The sequence below is a fragment of the Lathyrus oleraceus genome, chromosome 1 (genome assembly GCF_024323335.1).
Source record: "Lathyrus oleraceus cultivar Zhongwan6 chromosome 1, CAAS_Psat_ZW6_1.0, whole genome shotgun sequence".
Classification (NCBI taxonomy): domain Eukaryota; kingdom Viridiplantae; phylum Streptophyta; class Magnoliopsida; order Fabales; family Fabaceae; genus Lathyrus; species Lathyrus oleraceus.
In genome coordinates this window covers 427,207,283-427,221,610 of record NC_066579.1, presented here as the reverse complement: position 1 = coordinate 427,221,610, position 14,328 = coordinate 427,207,283, and the positions used below count along the sequence as shown (strand labels likewise).

The following is a 14,328-nucleotide window of genomic DNA, read 5'->3' as shown; positions in this document are numbered from 1 at the left end:
ATTATTTCTAAAATAAATTTACCAGTTTATATGTTCAAAGAGGGGATAGTGAAACAAAGAATCAATATTAGATATAATAAACTCAACTCGACAAAACGAGATGAGAGTTGCATAAAGAATCACAAAAAACATAATCTCAATATCAATATCAATCTCAAACTCAAACATAATAACAACAACTAAAATACAACAAATAAATTTAATAAACTCAACTCAAAAACAACATTTACATTAAACAGCAACACACAAAAACAATCAACAACATCAACAATAATATCAAGAACAACAACATCAATAAACAACCTCTAGGATTTAGGGTCTCAACAACAAGAACAACATCGACAAAAACAACATCAATAACAATAACAAAAACAACAAGAAAACCTCTAGGGTTTCAGATCTTAATAACACAACAACAACAACAACAACAACAACAATATGACAACAAGTATAATAGTGATGTTTGACGTACCAGACCTCTGAAGAAGAAATAAAAGAAAATGATTTGGATCTCTGAAGAAGAAACGAGAGCACTAAACATATAGCATCTTCGTATTGAAGATGATATGTATTTATGACTCTCGTTGTTTAGAGTTCTTTTGTTAAGGGTTCTTCGTTAGGGTTCTGTTTGTATTATTTAGACAAGTGAAACTGAATGCTACAAGCTAAAGCTATATATATATATATATATATATATATATATATATATATATATATATATATATATATATATATATATATATATATATATATATATATATATATATATATAGAGAGAGAGAGAGAGAGAGAGAGAGAGAGAGAGAGAGATTAATTACTATACACTGTCAGTGTAAAAAGTTTTACACCGTCGGTTCATCACCATCACCTGTTTGTATTACTTTATACATTTTTAAAATAAAAGTCAAACTTCTTTTAATATCCAACATCTATAATTAAGTGATGGTGTAAAACCCTTTTACACTGACAGTGTATTTCAATTAATCTCATATATATATATATATATATATATATATATATATATATATATATATATATATATATATATATATATATATATATATATATATATATATATATATATATATATATATATATATATATATAAAAACATATTCACCTCGGTTGAAATGAAAACTGATGTGAAATATGGCGTATTTTTAGATTAAAAATAAAATATTAAAAAGGCGTCATCTTTAATGAGATAAAAACATAAATTGAGGTTGATGAGATTCGAAGCATGTACATTGAATAGTTTTACCACTTGATTTTTAAAATAATCGACGGAATATATTGTATATTTTTTATTAAAAAAAACAGGGTGCGTCCTAGAATTATAACTCGATTTTTTAATACGTGAGGTAAAATTGTTGTCATGAAATGTATTATTTGTAGTAGTTACCTAATCCTTGATGACACTTAGTCATTGCATGTTTTCTGTCGAAGGAACGAATAAAAACAAATAAAAAATGATCAAATTTTATGGATAATGGCCAAATAACTGAGCAAAAATGACCAAGTATGAAGAATTGGGGACTTGGAGAAATTTGACTGAAAAATGAGCAAAAGTGAGGAAGCCACTGGAATAATTACGCGATGCATCGTACGCTATCACGCGCACGATAGAAAAGAAGGAAAGTGGTATCGCGCGCCATCGTACGCATGGAAGAGCAGCAACCATAGTATCGCGCGCGCGACGCAGTCTATTACGCGTGATGGGCACTTTTTATGAGCAATTTATGACGCATTCTGGTACGACTTAATGGCTATAAAAATGCAGACTTAGGACTTTTTATGGGTTCTGTGATTTGGATAGTACGATTTACAACACCATAAATGAGTTTCGGAGCGCATTTGAAGCCATTGGAGGCCAGATCTTCAAGGAATTCTTATGAAATCATATTCTTATCAATTGATATTGTAATTTTATCAGTATGAGTAGCTAAACACTTTTAGGTTAGGTTTTGTCTGATGAACCTGGTTTGAACCTGTTGGGACATATGTTTAATTTGATGTTGCATGAACTATCTTAGTTATATTTCTATTTAATTGCTTCTTTTACTTAAAATGCGTTATTTGAGATACTTTGTTAATGTGATTATGGACGTATAAGGAATATTGACCCTTAGCCTATGCGTCTGATCTAGGGAAATTATCATACTTATGTTGGTTGAATAGGGATTGAAGACCTTGAGTAGTGTCTTTAGAGTTAACATGTTATATCATCGCCGGATTTCACTTACGCCAGTTAAATAGGGATAGGAGACCTCTAGTAGGAAACAATGAGCTATACACCAAGGGATTGGGTATAATGGTCTTGTTAACTCGCCGTGGAAATATAACGATGCTTGATTCATGTAATGCAATAGACATCAATAGGGGAGAAATAGGGGATTCTAGGCAAAACCTAACCACTTTCTCTAAATTGTCAGAATACTTCTTTTATTTTCAACTGCAAAATTGAAACCCCCACCCCCAATTGATACTTTTTATACTTGCACAACTATTGCTTTATTAAATAGCAGTCCATGTGGATTCAATACTCTTTTTATTACTGCATCATTATCGGTACATTTACCGAGAAGTCATCAATTTTTTGGCGTCGTTGCCAAGGACTGTTGATAATGTCAACAAGGTAAAGATTGTGCAACATTTTGATTATTTATTTTTTGTTTTTATTTTTGTTTTCTCGTAATTGTTTAATTACAGTGCTGCTGAAGTATTTCTTGTTTGTGTATGTGCAGCTCAGGATCATAATTGACACTGCTTGATCCTGAAATTGAAAGGACTGTATGTGCCATCAGGAGAGCGGTTAGAGAAGCGACTCTAACTCAAAGGACGTTAGTAGAAGACAATTCACTAATTTCTTCGGGCTCTAAAGAGGAAATCATCATGGAGAACGTCACCCATTATGGGGAACTACTGCATAAAGATTGATGAAAGACATACTTATACAAGGTTTGTACTGGAAAACCCCGCTAACTTTGACAAAAAAAATTATGTGCTTTTAGGTTTGAGACAATCCGTTCGACGGGAACGCAATTTGAGACTCGTGGGAGCACATTGCTCGCTTCTACGAAACAACCTCAATGTGCAAGCCAGGTGATGTCACTGAAGATCAAGTCAAGTTGAGGTTGTTTAGTTTCTCACTAATTGGAATAGCTAAAGATTGGTTGCTTTGTCTTCCAAATGGAACTAAAGTAGATGCCTGCTCACTTGCAATATGCCTACCTAGAGGCAGGACGGCAGTTTCCAGTTATTGTGGCTACTGGTTCATCTAATGAGCAGAAGGATCAGCTATTGACAGTCCTGCAGTTTGCATGCATAGAATTTTGTTAGAGGAGAACTCCAAGAATAGCATAGAAAGCCAGAGAAGATTGAACCCAATTTGAAGGAAGTGGTCAAGAAAGAAATCATTAAGTGGTTGGATGCTAGTATCATTTACCCTATCTTTGACAGTGCATGGGTGAGTCCAATTCAATGTGTGCCAAAGAAGGGTGGCATGGTAGTGATCAACAATGAGAAGAATGAACTAATTCCTACAAGAATTGTTACAGGTTGGAGGATCTGTATGGGCTATAGGAAGTTGAATAAGTCCACGAGGAAGGACCATTTCCCTCTACCACTTATTGATCAAATGTTTGATAGATTGGTTGGTAAAGAGTATTATTGCTTCTTGGATGAGTATTCTGGCTACAATCAAATAGCCATTGCACCTGAAGACCAAGAGAAGACTACATTCACTTGTCTATATGGTACTTTTGCTTTCAGAATAATTCCCTTTGGACTCTGCAATGCTCCATCCACCTTCCAACGTTGCATGATGGCCATTTTGTCACACATTATTGAGAACTCCATGGAAGTTTTCATGGATGATTATTCTGTTTTTTGATAATCATTCAAGATATTCCTTGATAACTTAGACTTGGTGCTTACTAGATGTGAAGAGAACAACTTGGTGCTAAATTGGGAAAAGTATCACTTTATGGTGAAAGAAGGCATTGTATTAGGGCATAAATTTTCAAAGAGAGGCTTAGAGGTAGATCAAGCAAAAGTGGAAGTCATAGAGAAGCTACCACCCCCAGTAAACATCAAGGGGATTAGAAGTTTCCTAGGTCACCCTGGATTTTACAGAAGGTTTATCAAGCATTTTTCCAAGATAACTAAGCCACTGTGCCAATTGTTGCAGCATGATGTGCCCTATGTCTTCAGTCATAAATTTATGTGTGCCTTCAAGTTATTGAAGAAAGCCTTGATCTCTGCACCAATTATGAAGACTCCTGACTAGACAAAGCTCTTTGAGCTGATGTCTGATGCCAGTGATTTTGCTATCGGCATTGTTCTTGGTCAAAGGTATAAAAAGGTGTTCCATACCATTTACTATGCTATTATGACATTAATTTAAGCACAAGTCAATTATACAACAACTGAAAGAGATTCTAGTTGTTGTCTTTGCTTATGACAAATTCAGATCCTACCTAGTGGGAACAAAAGCCATTATATATACTGATCATGTTGTCATAAAGTATCTTATTGCCAAGAAGGATGCAAAACCTAGGTTGATAAGATGGGTTATGTTATTAAAAGAATTTTACTTGGAGATAAGAGACAAGAAGGGAGTAGAGAATTTGGTAGTTAATCATCTTTCCAGACTACCAGAGGAAGTGCAGAACAAAAACAATTGAGCAATTCAGGAAAGTTTTCCTGATGAATAGCTATTGTTGGTTACCTCTAGCGTGACACCGTGGTATGCTAATATTGTCAACTATCTGGTCAGTAGATACATTCCACCAGATTTCAACTCTCAACAGAGGAAGAGGTTCTTCCGTATGACCAAAAGTTACTTTTGGGATGAACCTTTTATGTACAAACAATATGTTGATCATTTGTTAAGAAGGTGTGTGGTCCAACCAGAGGCACGATAGATCTTGTTTTCCTGTCATGAGGCTCCTGATCGAGGACATTTTGGAGGAACCCAAACTGCTTCCAAAGATCTTCAATCAGGTTATTTTTTGCCCTCTCTTTTTAAAGATGCTCATGAACTGGTAAAGAGTTGTGATAGATGTCAAAGAGTAGGAAATATCTCCATGAGGCAAGAAATTCCTCTCACAAGCATCCTTGAAATATAACTTTTCGATGTGTGGGGCATTGACTTCATGGGGCCATTCCCTCAATCTTTTAGAAAGTTGTACATTTTGTGGTTGTAGACTATGTTTCTATGTGGATAGAGGCAGTAGCATCTTCCATCAATATTTTATTATTTTCATTACAGTTTTTCTCTTTTCCTCTCTCTTTCTTTCTGAAGTAATGAAACACTTCCTTTTTCATGATCCGTAACAAGTGTGACACCACTATTCAGAGGTTGTCAAAAATCAACCAAATCTTTCACCTTATCATCTAAAACAAAACGAATAAAACTAAAATTTATTAAGTTGAGTTACCTCCCAGTAATGCTATTTTAAAGTCTTTTAGCCTGACTTTCAACACAAATGAATTTAATCATTCGGATTTAAGGTGACTTGTGTATTGTGTGAGGGATCGCCAAAAGATGTCTTGAATCTTTTTCCATTGACCTTAAAATCTTCTCTTGTTTTCTCATTTAAGAGGTCCATAACACTGTGTGAATAAATTTTCAAATCTTGAAGGGGATTGACCATCTTGACCTGACTTTTCCATGGAAAAGCTTTAGTCTTGATTTAAACAAAAGAACTTGTAATCCTTCTACCAATTCCCTTTTCTGAAACTTCCTGTCGTGCCACTTCTTAGTCTTTTCTTTGTATAACTCAGCATTCTCGTAAGATAACAACCTATGATTCTCCAGCTCATTGAGTTGAATCATTCTAGCTTGACCAGTAGATGTCAAGTTGAAATTAATTTTTTTTAAAGCCCAAAATGATTTATGTTCCAACATAATGGGTATGTGGAAAGCCTTACCAAGCACAAGTTTATAGAGATACATTCCTAAAGGTTTCTTGTATGCATTTCTATAGGCCTGCAAGGCATCATCAAGATGTTTGGACCAATCCTTCCTTGAAGGATTACCACCTTTTTCTAGAATTATTTTGATTTACCAATTGGATAACTTGGATTGGTCACTATTTTAAGGATGATAAGTTGTAGCAACCTTGTGTTTTACCTCATATTTTTCCATAAGATTTTCAAACAATTTATTGCAAAAGTGGGTTCCCTCATCACTAATGATTTCTCTAGGCGTGTCATGTCTAAAAAATATTTTTTTATTAGAAATTTGGTCACAACCTTAGCATCATTGGTGAGGGTTAGTACTGCTTCTATCCATTGGGAGACATAATCTACAACCATAAGGATGTAAAGATTACCAAAAGATTGGGGAAATTTCCCCATGAAATATATGCCACACACATCAAAGAGCTCAATTTCTAAGATATTAGTGAGTGGCATTTCTTGTCTCAGAGATATTCCCAACTATTTTACATCTATCACATGCTTTGACTAATTCATGAGCATCTTTAAATAATAAGGGGTAGAAATAACGTGATTGTGATGCCTTTGCAGCAATTCTGGTTCCTCTAAAATGTCCTCCATATGGTGCGTCATGACATGCTGACAAGATTCGGCACGCCTCTGGTTGGTCTATGCACCTCTTTTGTAATTGGTCAGCACAACTTTTATAAAGGAAAGGTACATCCCATAAATAGCTCTTAGACATGTGGAAGAACCTATTTATTGGTTGAGAGTTGAATTCTGGTAGGACATACCCACTAACCAAATAGTTGACAACTTTTGCATACCAGGGTTTCACACTAGAGGTGGTCAGAAAAAGTTATTAGTTAGGGAAGCTTTCCTTGATTCCCTAAGTGGCATGACTCTGAACTTCATCTAGGAGTCTTGACAAATGATTAGTAACTAAATTATCTACTCCCTTTCTTATCAACATTGGTTTAGTATCTTTCTTTGTAATGAGGTATTTGATTGTTGCATGATCAGTATACACTATCACTTTAGTTCCTACCAAGTATGATTTGAACTTGTCAAATGCAAACACAACTTCCAGCAGATCCTTCTTAGTAGTGGTGTAATTGATTTGAGCTTTAATAAGGGTTTTACTAGTGTAGTAAATGGTGTGGAACACCTTGTTGTGCCTTTGTCCTAACACAGCTCCGATATAAAAATCACTAGCATCACACATCAGCTCAAATGGCTTAGACCAGTCAAGGTTCTTCACTATGGGTGCATAAATTAATGTGTGCTTTAATAACCTGAATGTGTTCTCACATTCCTGACTGAAGACCTATGGCACGTCATGATGCAGCAGTTGACACAAGGGTTTTGTTATTTTGGATAAGTCCTTGATGAATCTTCTATAAAATCCAACATGACCAAGGAAACTTCTTAATCCCTTAATGTTGACAGGTGGAGGAAGTTTCTCTATAACTTCCACTTTTTCTTGGTCCACCTTCAACCCTCTCTTTGAAATTTTGTGCCCCAAAATAATTCCTTCTGTTACCATGAAATGGAACTTTTCCCAATTCATAACAAGCTTACTTTCTTCACATCTGGTAAGTACCATATCCAATTGTCCAATAATTTCTTAAATGATTCTCCAAAGACAGAAAAATCATCCATGAATACTTCTATTGAACACTCAATCAAATATGAAAATATTTCCATCATGCAATGTTGAAATGTATCTAGAGCATTAGATAGTACAAATGGCATCCTTCTTAAGGAAAAGGTTCCATAAGGGCTTGTAAAAGTTGTCCTTTATTGGTCTTCATGAGCAATGGCAATTTGGTTGTAAGCTGAAAAACCATAAAGGAAGCAGTAGAATTTCTTACTAGCCAACCTATCCAACATTTGATCAATTAAGGGGAGAGGAAAATAGCCCTTACGTGTGGCTTTGTTCAGCTTCATATAGTCCATGCATATCCTCCAGTCGTGGCAGTTCTTGTAGGAATTAGTTTATTCTTCTCATTTCAGTGACTATCATATCACCCTTCTTCAGGACACATTGGATAGGACTCACCCATACACTATAAAAAATCGGATAAATGATTACATCATCTAACCACTTGATGATTTCCTTCTTTACAACTTCCTTCATGATGGGATTCAATCTCCTTTGAATTTCAATACTACTTTTGGCATTATCTTCTAACAATATTCTATGCATACAAATAATAGGTTTGATCCCCTTTATGTCAAATATATGCCAAGCAATACAATTCTTATGCCTTTTCATAAGTTCCAGAAGTTAACTTCTACTCATCAGATAAGTCAATAGCAATGATAACTGGCAACTTTTGTTCTACCTCCAGATAAGCATATTATAAATGGGTAGGTAGTTGCTTAAGATCCAGTTCAAAGGTTACCTCCATTTATGTAGTATTGTCTTTCTTTATTTCATATCTAAGCTCCAAAATCTCCAGTGGTTCTCCCTTCTCATTATACTTGCACAATGGTCCACTTATGATTCCTTCAACCAATTCAGCTTCTTTGTTTTACTTGCCTAGTTCTTACTCTAGGTTTTTGCTGCTTTTAAGCAGACTCTTGTGAACTACATTTTCCCAGGTAAAGATCAATGAACAATCAACAATTTCTTCTTCTAGATATTATAGTTCATTTAATACATTGAATACAACTTGTTTCCCATTTACTTTCATAGTTAGCTCTCCTCTTTCTACATTTATCAATGTTCTTCCCGTAGCTAGAAAGGGTCTTCCCAACAGGATGGGAGTTTCCTCATTAGCATTAAAATCCATGATGATAAAGTCACCAGGAAAGACAAACTTATCAACCCTTACTAGCACATCTTCGATCTTCCCTTAGGGACAGAAAATGCTTCGGTCAACTAGTTGGAAGGTGATATTTATTGGTCTAGCAGCCCATATGCCCAACTTCTTAATGATAGATAAGGGCATAAGGTTGATGCTTTCTCCAAGTTCACACAATGACCTTCCATAAAATGAATCTCCTATGTTACATGGTATAATAAAACTTCCAGGATTATTTAACTTAGGAGGGAGTTTTCCTTGAACAAGTTGACCGCACTCTTGAGCTAATGCTATAGTGGCAAACTCTCCCACTCTCTTCCTATTTGTAAGAACATCCTTTGTGAATTTGAAATAGTTTGGCCTTTTTTTTTAATTTCTTCAATCAATGGTATGTTGATATGAAGGTACTTCAAAACTTCCATGAACTTTCCAAACTGTTGCTCTTCTTTGGCCTTTCTAATCCTTTGAGGAAAACATGGTGGGGATCTTTCTTGAACAAATATGTGTGGCATGTCAATTGGATATTTCTCTAGATTAGTTGTCACTCTAGGAGTTTTCAGAGTGCTTTCCTCTTGTGTTACATGTTCTTTATTAAGCTCCCCCAAAGGTGTAGCTTCAGTGGGTTCAAATACTTCCTTATCTAAAGTGTCAGGGGTAATCAAGTTCTATTTTGGTGATTCTTCTCTTGTTGATGTTGATCCTTCACATTCTTTTCCACTTATTAGCTTGATAACCTTGCATGTTTCATTACTTTTGGCTCCAGGGGTAGTTGCTCGAGTTTCAGTGGAGCTTGGAAGTGCTCCCATAGTTCTTGAACTAAGTGCAAAACCAATTTGCCCGACTTAATTCTCCAAGTTCTTTATGCTCACACCTTGAGCTTGAAAGTAGTTCTTGGTCTCTTGAATGATGGACTTAAAAATATTCTCCAACTGGTTATTCCCTTGATTAGCCACAACATAATTTTGTGCAGAAAAAAAAAACTTGTGGTGCTTAAGATACTTTAGGCTTAAGTTGGTTTTGGTTGTTGCTCCATGATAAATTTCGATGATTACGCCAACTAGGATTGTAAGTGTTGTTGTAAGGGTTGTTGTATTTGTTATTACCCACATAGTTAGCAGAAATAGTATTTCCTGAGCTATCTTCAAATAAGTGAGAACCCTCGCAAACAACACAAGAAACCTTTAATGCGTTAGTTATAACCTTGACAGGTTCAGTTGCTGGCACGTCACGACTCATCATCATGTTTTTCATCATTTGGTCAATCTGAGCCACCTAAGCAACACGTGTTGTAGTCTCAGTGACTTCATAAACATCGGCTAGCTTCTTTTAAGTTGAGACAACAACAACTCTTGTAACTGGTTGTTGGTAGGTATTGGATATAATACTTTTAATCAAGTTGTACCTGTCTTCATATGACTTAGACAACAAGGCTCCACAACTAGATGCATCAAGCATGTTTCTTGATTAAAGAACCAATCCATTGTAGAATGTTTCAAGTTTGATACATATTGGTATATCATGGTAGGGACATTGCCTAAGAAACTCTTTAAATCTTTCCCAAGCATCAAATAAGGATTTGTCATCTCCTTGTCAAAATGAAGTGATCTCGTTTCTTATCTTAGCATTCTTGACATGGGGAAAGTACTTAGCTAAAAACATCCAGCTAGGGCATTCCATGTGGCTATGGAATTTGGCTCTAAGGAGTACTTTCATCTCTTGGATCTATCCCTTAAAGAGTATGGAAAAACCTTCAACCCTAAGGCATCATCTGTAATTCCAGGAATCTTGAAGTTACTAGAAACCTTCATAAATTATCTCAAATGCAAGTGTGGATCTTCATTTACAGCGCCTGAGTATTGACCAATGGCTTTAAACATTTGAAACATCATTGGTTTGAAATCAAACTAAGCCACAACGAACTATGGTCGAATAATACATGTGTTCATGGCATTGGGATCAAAGACTGCATAACCCCTAATGTTTCTTGCTCGGTCATTGGCAATGCCAATGATGTCCATGACTCCACCTACTTGATCTGGTTTCTCTAAGCCTCGCCTGTAACTTTAATGCATGTTTGGTTTTATTCTGAATATCCTCTATGATTGTGGCTCTTTATTCTAAAGTATCTAATCTAGTGAATATCTATATCCTACTATTTTCAATCACTTTAATCATGAAATCCAGTTGTTGTTGGATCTCGCACAACAACAAGCTTGTATCTTTTCCTAAGTTGATCAGTCAAAGAAGCATATTTATAACAATTTAATGCATGATAAAACAAATCATTAACAACACATCATTTAACACAAAAGATTACATTATATTAACTTCATATTTCCTAACATAAAAGGTTTTAGCTTAGCGTAAGCTTAGTACATAAGAGTAACTTATTCATCTTATTGTAATGGTTCTTCACCAAGAGACAACTTATGCCATGCCAGATACTGGTAGCATACACTTGAAATGATGAGAAGAAGAATCTCTATGCTGTTTAGCTCACTTCCTTCACTGGTTTTCTCTTAGTATTTTTTACCTCTCAAAAATGTTGAACTCCTCTCATTTTATTCAAGAGATCTTTATATAGTAACTTCCAACTAGGGTTTTTCTCTCTCTTGAATTATGGGATTTTTTTATTCTTGTGCATTCTGGCCCAAGGAAATCCACAATATTCCCCCCATTTCTTCCAAATCATACCAATTTAAAATAAGGTACATACAACATGTGAGGGATAAGGTGTAATGCGGCAGGCTGATGGCGTAGGAAATCATGTGGTGTTGTCCTTTGCAGCAGCGAGGCGCTGTAATGAATGGACTATGGTGCATAATTTTCTCTTCTAGCTTCTAGCTCTTATCCTTTTTCATAATCAATTTTACCATCTTTCATTCTGCTGATTGTTGCCATGTGTGCCGTAGGAAAGTGATTGATGTTTCTCTTTAGCCTCAGTTGCCTCCATCTCTCCATTTTCAGTTGGGTGAAATTGTTGATCCAGACTGTCGTGCCAAGCCTTATCATAAGTTAACTCTACACAAGCAACAAATACATAAAAACGAACAAAATAGAGCACCTATTATGCTCTTTATAAACCACTCTAAAACAGCAAAATTCAATCAATTAAAATACTGAATCATGAAAATAAAAAGATAAATTCAAGTATTAAGCTTTGTAATAACTCACAAATCATGAGTAATTAGTTGAATCGGTGTTGTTTGGCCTGCACACACTCTTCACATACTTCAGTTGAAATATTGATCAATGGTAGTCCCATAACCATGTTATTTTTCTGCATAGCATTGAGATCCATAAAACTCAAATGCCCAAGCCTATAGTGTCATATCCATTCCTAACTACTAGCAGTTGTTGCAAGATACATGTGCTCCAATAATTTCAATTCAACTTTGAAAGGTCTATTTTGAGCCATGGGGGGCTTTAGGATCAAGCTCTTATTTGCATCCATATTTTTCAGCATTTTATTTTCCATGTGAATCTTGTAATTTATTTCAAGCAATTGACCGATGCTTAAAAGATTACACTTGATTCTAGGAATATACAACACATCTTTAATCAAATAATTTTCACCATTCTTCCTCTTGTTTGATCCACGCCAATATCCTATGCTACTAGTGTGCTGCCATCCACAAATTTCACCTTGTTTTTCAATACTTGATTGATTTTTACAAACCAATATTTCATTCCCGACATGGGAGTTAAACACCCAGAGTTAAGATACCATTGACCATTTTTCTGCATCTTCTCGCATAGTCATCGTCACATTTTCAATTGATGGTAATTGGTTACACTCTACTTGTAACCGGTTACAATTGCCTTTTCTTGTGCTATTTTCTGATCCAGCAATCACCATCAAAAGAGTGCTATCATCATCTTCTTGACTTGTGAACTTTTCTTCGGCTTCTTGTGGATCATTCTTGTTGGCATTACATTCAAGAGAAAAATGTCCAAGCTTTTGACAATTATAGCATTGGACATTTCTCTTATCGTATTTCCTTGTTCCTCTTCTTTTTGTACTATTACCACCTTTATAATTTCTTGATCCACCACCTTTGTTGCATCTTCTTTCACCTTTTTGAAATGTTGAATAGTTAGAATTTTAAGAGTCCCTTACACCATTTTTATGATAGTTTTATCCACCCCTATTCATGGACCATTTTCCCTTCAATGTCTTTTTTTTCTCAAAGAAACGGGCGTACAAAGAAATTTCAGGATTTGCTTTGTCGACTTTCCTCACCTCCATTCTCTGCTCATAAGCCTTAAGAGAACTTTGCAACTCTTCTTTGCTCATGGTTGAAAGATCATTGGACTCTTCAATTGCAACCACTGTGATATTGAATCTTGATATTAAGGCTCTCGAGATTTTACCAACCACGTACTGCTCAGTGATTGCCTCTCCACATGTTTTCACTTGATTCATAAATCTTGTGATTCTTGTAGTAAATTCACTAATGATTTCCTTTTCTTCCATCTGAATTAATTTATGTTTCCTCTTGTTAGTTTGTAACCTTTCCACTTTTGTGTTATCAACTTCTACATAACTTTTCTCCAAGATTTCTCAAGCTTCCTTTGAGGATGTGCAGTCACCAACCTTCTCAAAGTTATCAGTATTAACACATTGATGAATGAGATACAAAGCTTAGAAATATTTTTTTCTTCCTTATCTTTCTTGTGTGCAGTCCTTTGTGCAGCCGTTGCACCTTCTACAAGTGTATTAACACCATTCTTGATCACTTCAAGAACATCTTGATAACCAAACATCACCTTCATCTGTTTGCACCATTTATCATAATTTTTTGCATAGAGAATTGGGAGATTTGCAGGGATACGATCATTGGAGATGAAAAACGTTTTCACGCACTAAGTATTTGATCAAAGAATGTGACTCTTTATGTCAAATGTTGGGTCAAAACCTCAATTACAAGGAAAAATAGTAAACAAGAGAATAATGGAGAGTGTGAGAGAACCCAACATGGAGTATATATACAACAATACAAAAGTATACATCTAACCAACTAAAAGAAAAAACAAATTTTCTAACCATTAAACCGGTTACAGGAAGCTACTGACTTCTAAAATATCAAAAACTAGAGGGTGGTAACTGGTTACACCAAACCTGTAACTAGTTACAGGTTTCTTCTGTTTGATATTTTTGCTGCTAGAATGGGTGGTAACCGGTTACTCCCCTGTTGTAATCGGTTACACCAACTTGAATTACATTTTTTCACAACATGGTATACTCATATTTTATCCATGTATTCCCAGAACTTGAATTATACCCTTGTTGTAACTGGTTACACCTACTTGAGTAACTGCACTTTTCTTAGGGAATTGTTTTTCTGATACTAAGTTTTGCTCCCAAACCCTAGTGAAAAATCAAAACTATCTCTAGAATACAAAAATGCATTTCTAAATGCACCTCATTCACACACAAGTTCTTTGTTATTGAGTCAGATATCAAATATATGTCAAAAATTAATATAGAAATACATATTTGTAAGTGGTGGAGTCAAAACCCTAGGTCAAGAATGCATACTTTCTAATATAATTTATTACTACTACTACTACT

The 14,328-nt window shown here is 35.2% G+C and overlaps 1 non-coding gene across 1 annotated transcript; it reads left to right on the top strand.

The window, feature by feature from the left end:
* Positions 1-10,266: 10,266 nt before the first annotated feature.
* On the top strand, positions 10,267-10,373 carry LOC127117043 (small nucleolar RNA R71). Its single transcript, XR_007801807.1, has one exon. It is a non-coding gene; the product is annotated as a small nucleolar RNA R71 (small nucleolar RNA).
* The last annotated feature ends 3,955 nt before the right edge of the window (positions 10,374-14,328 follow it).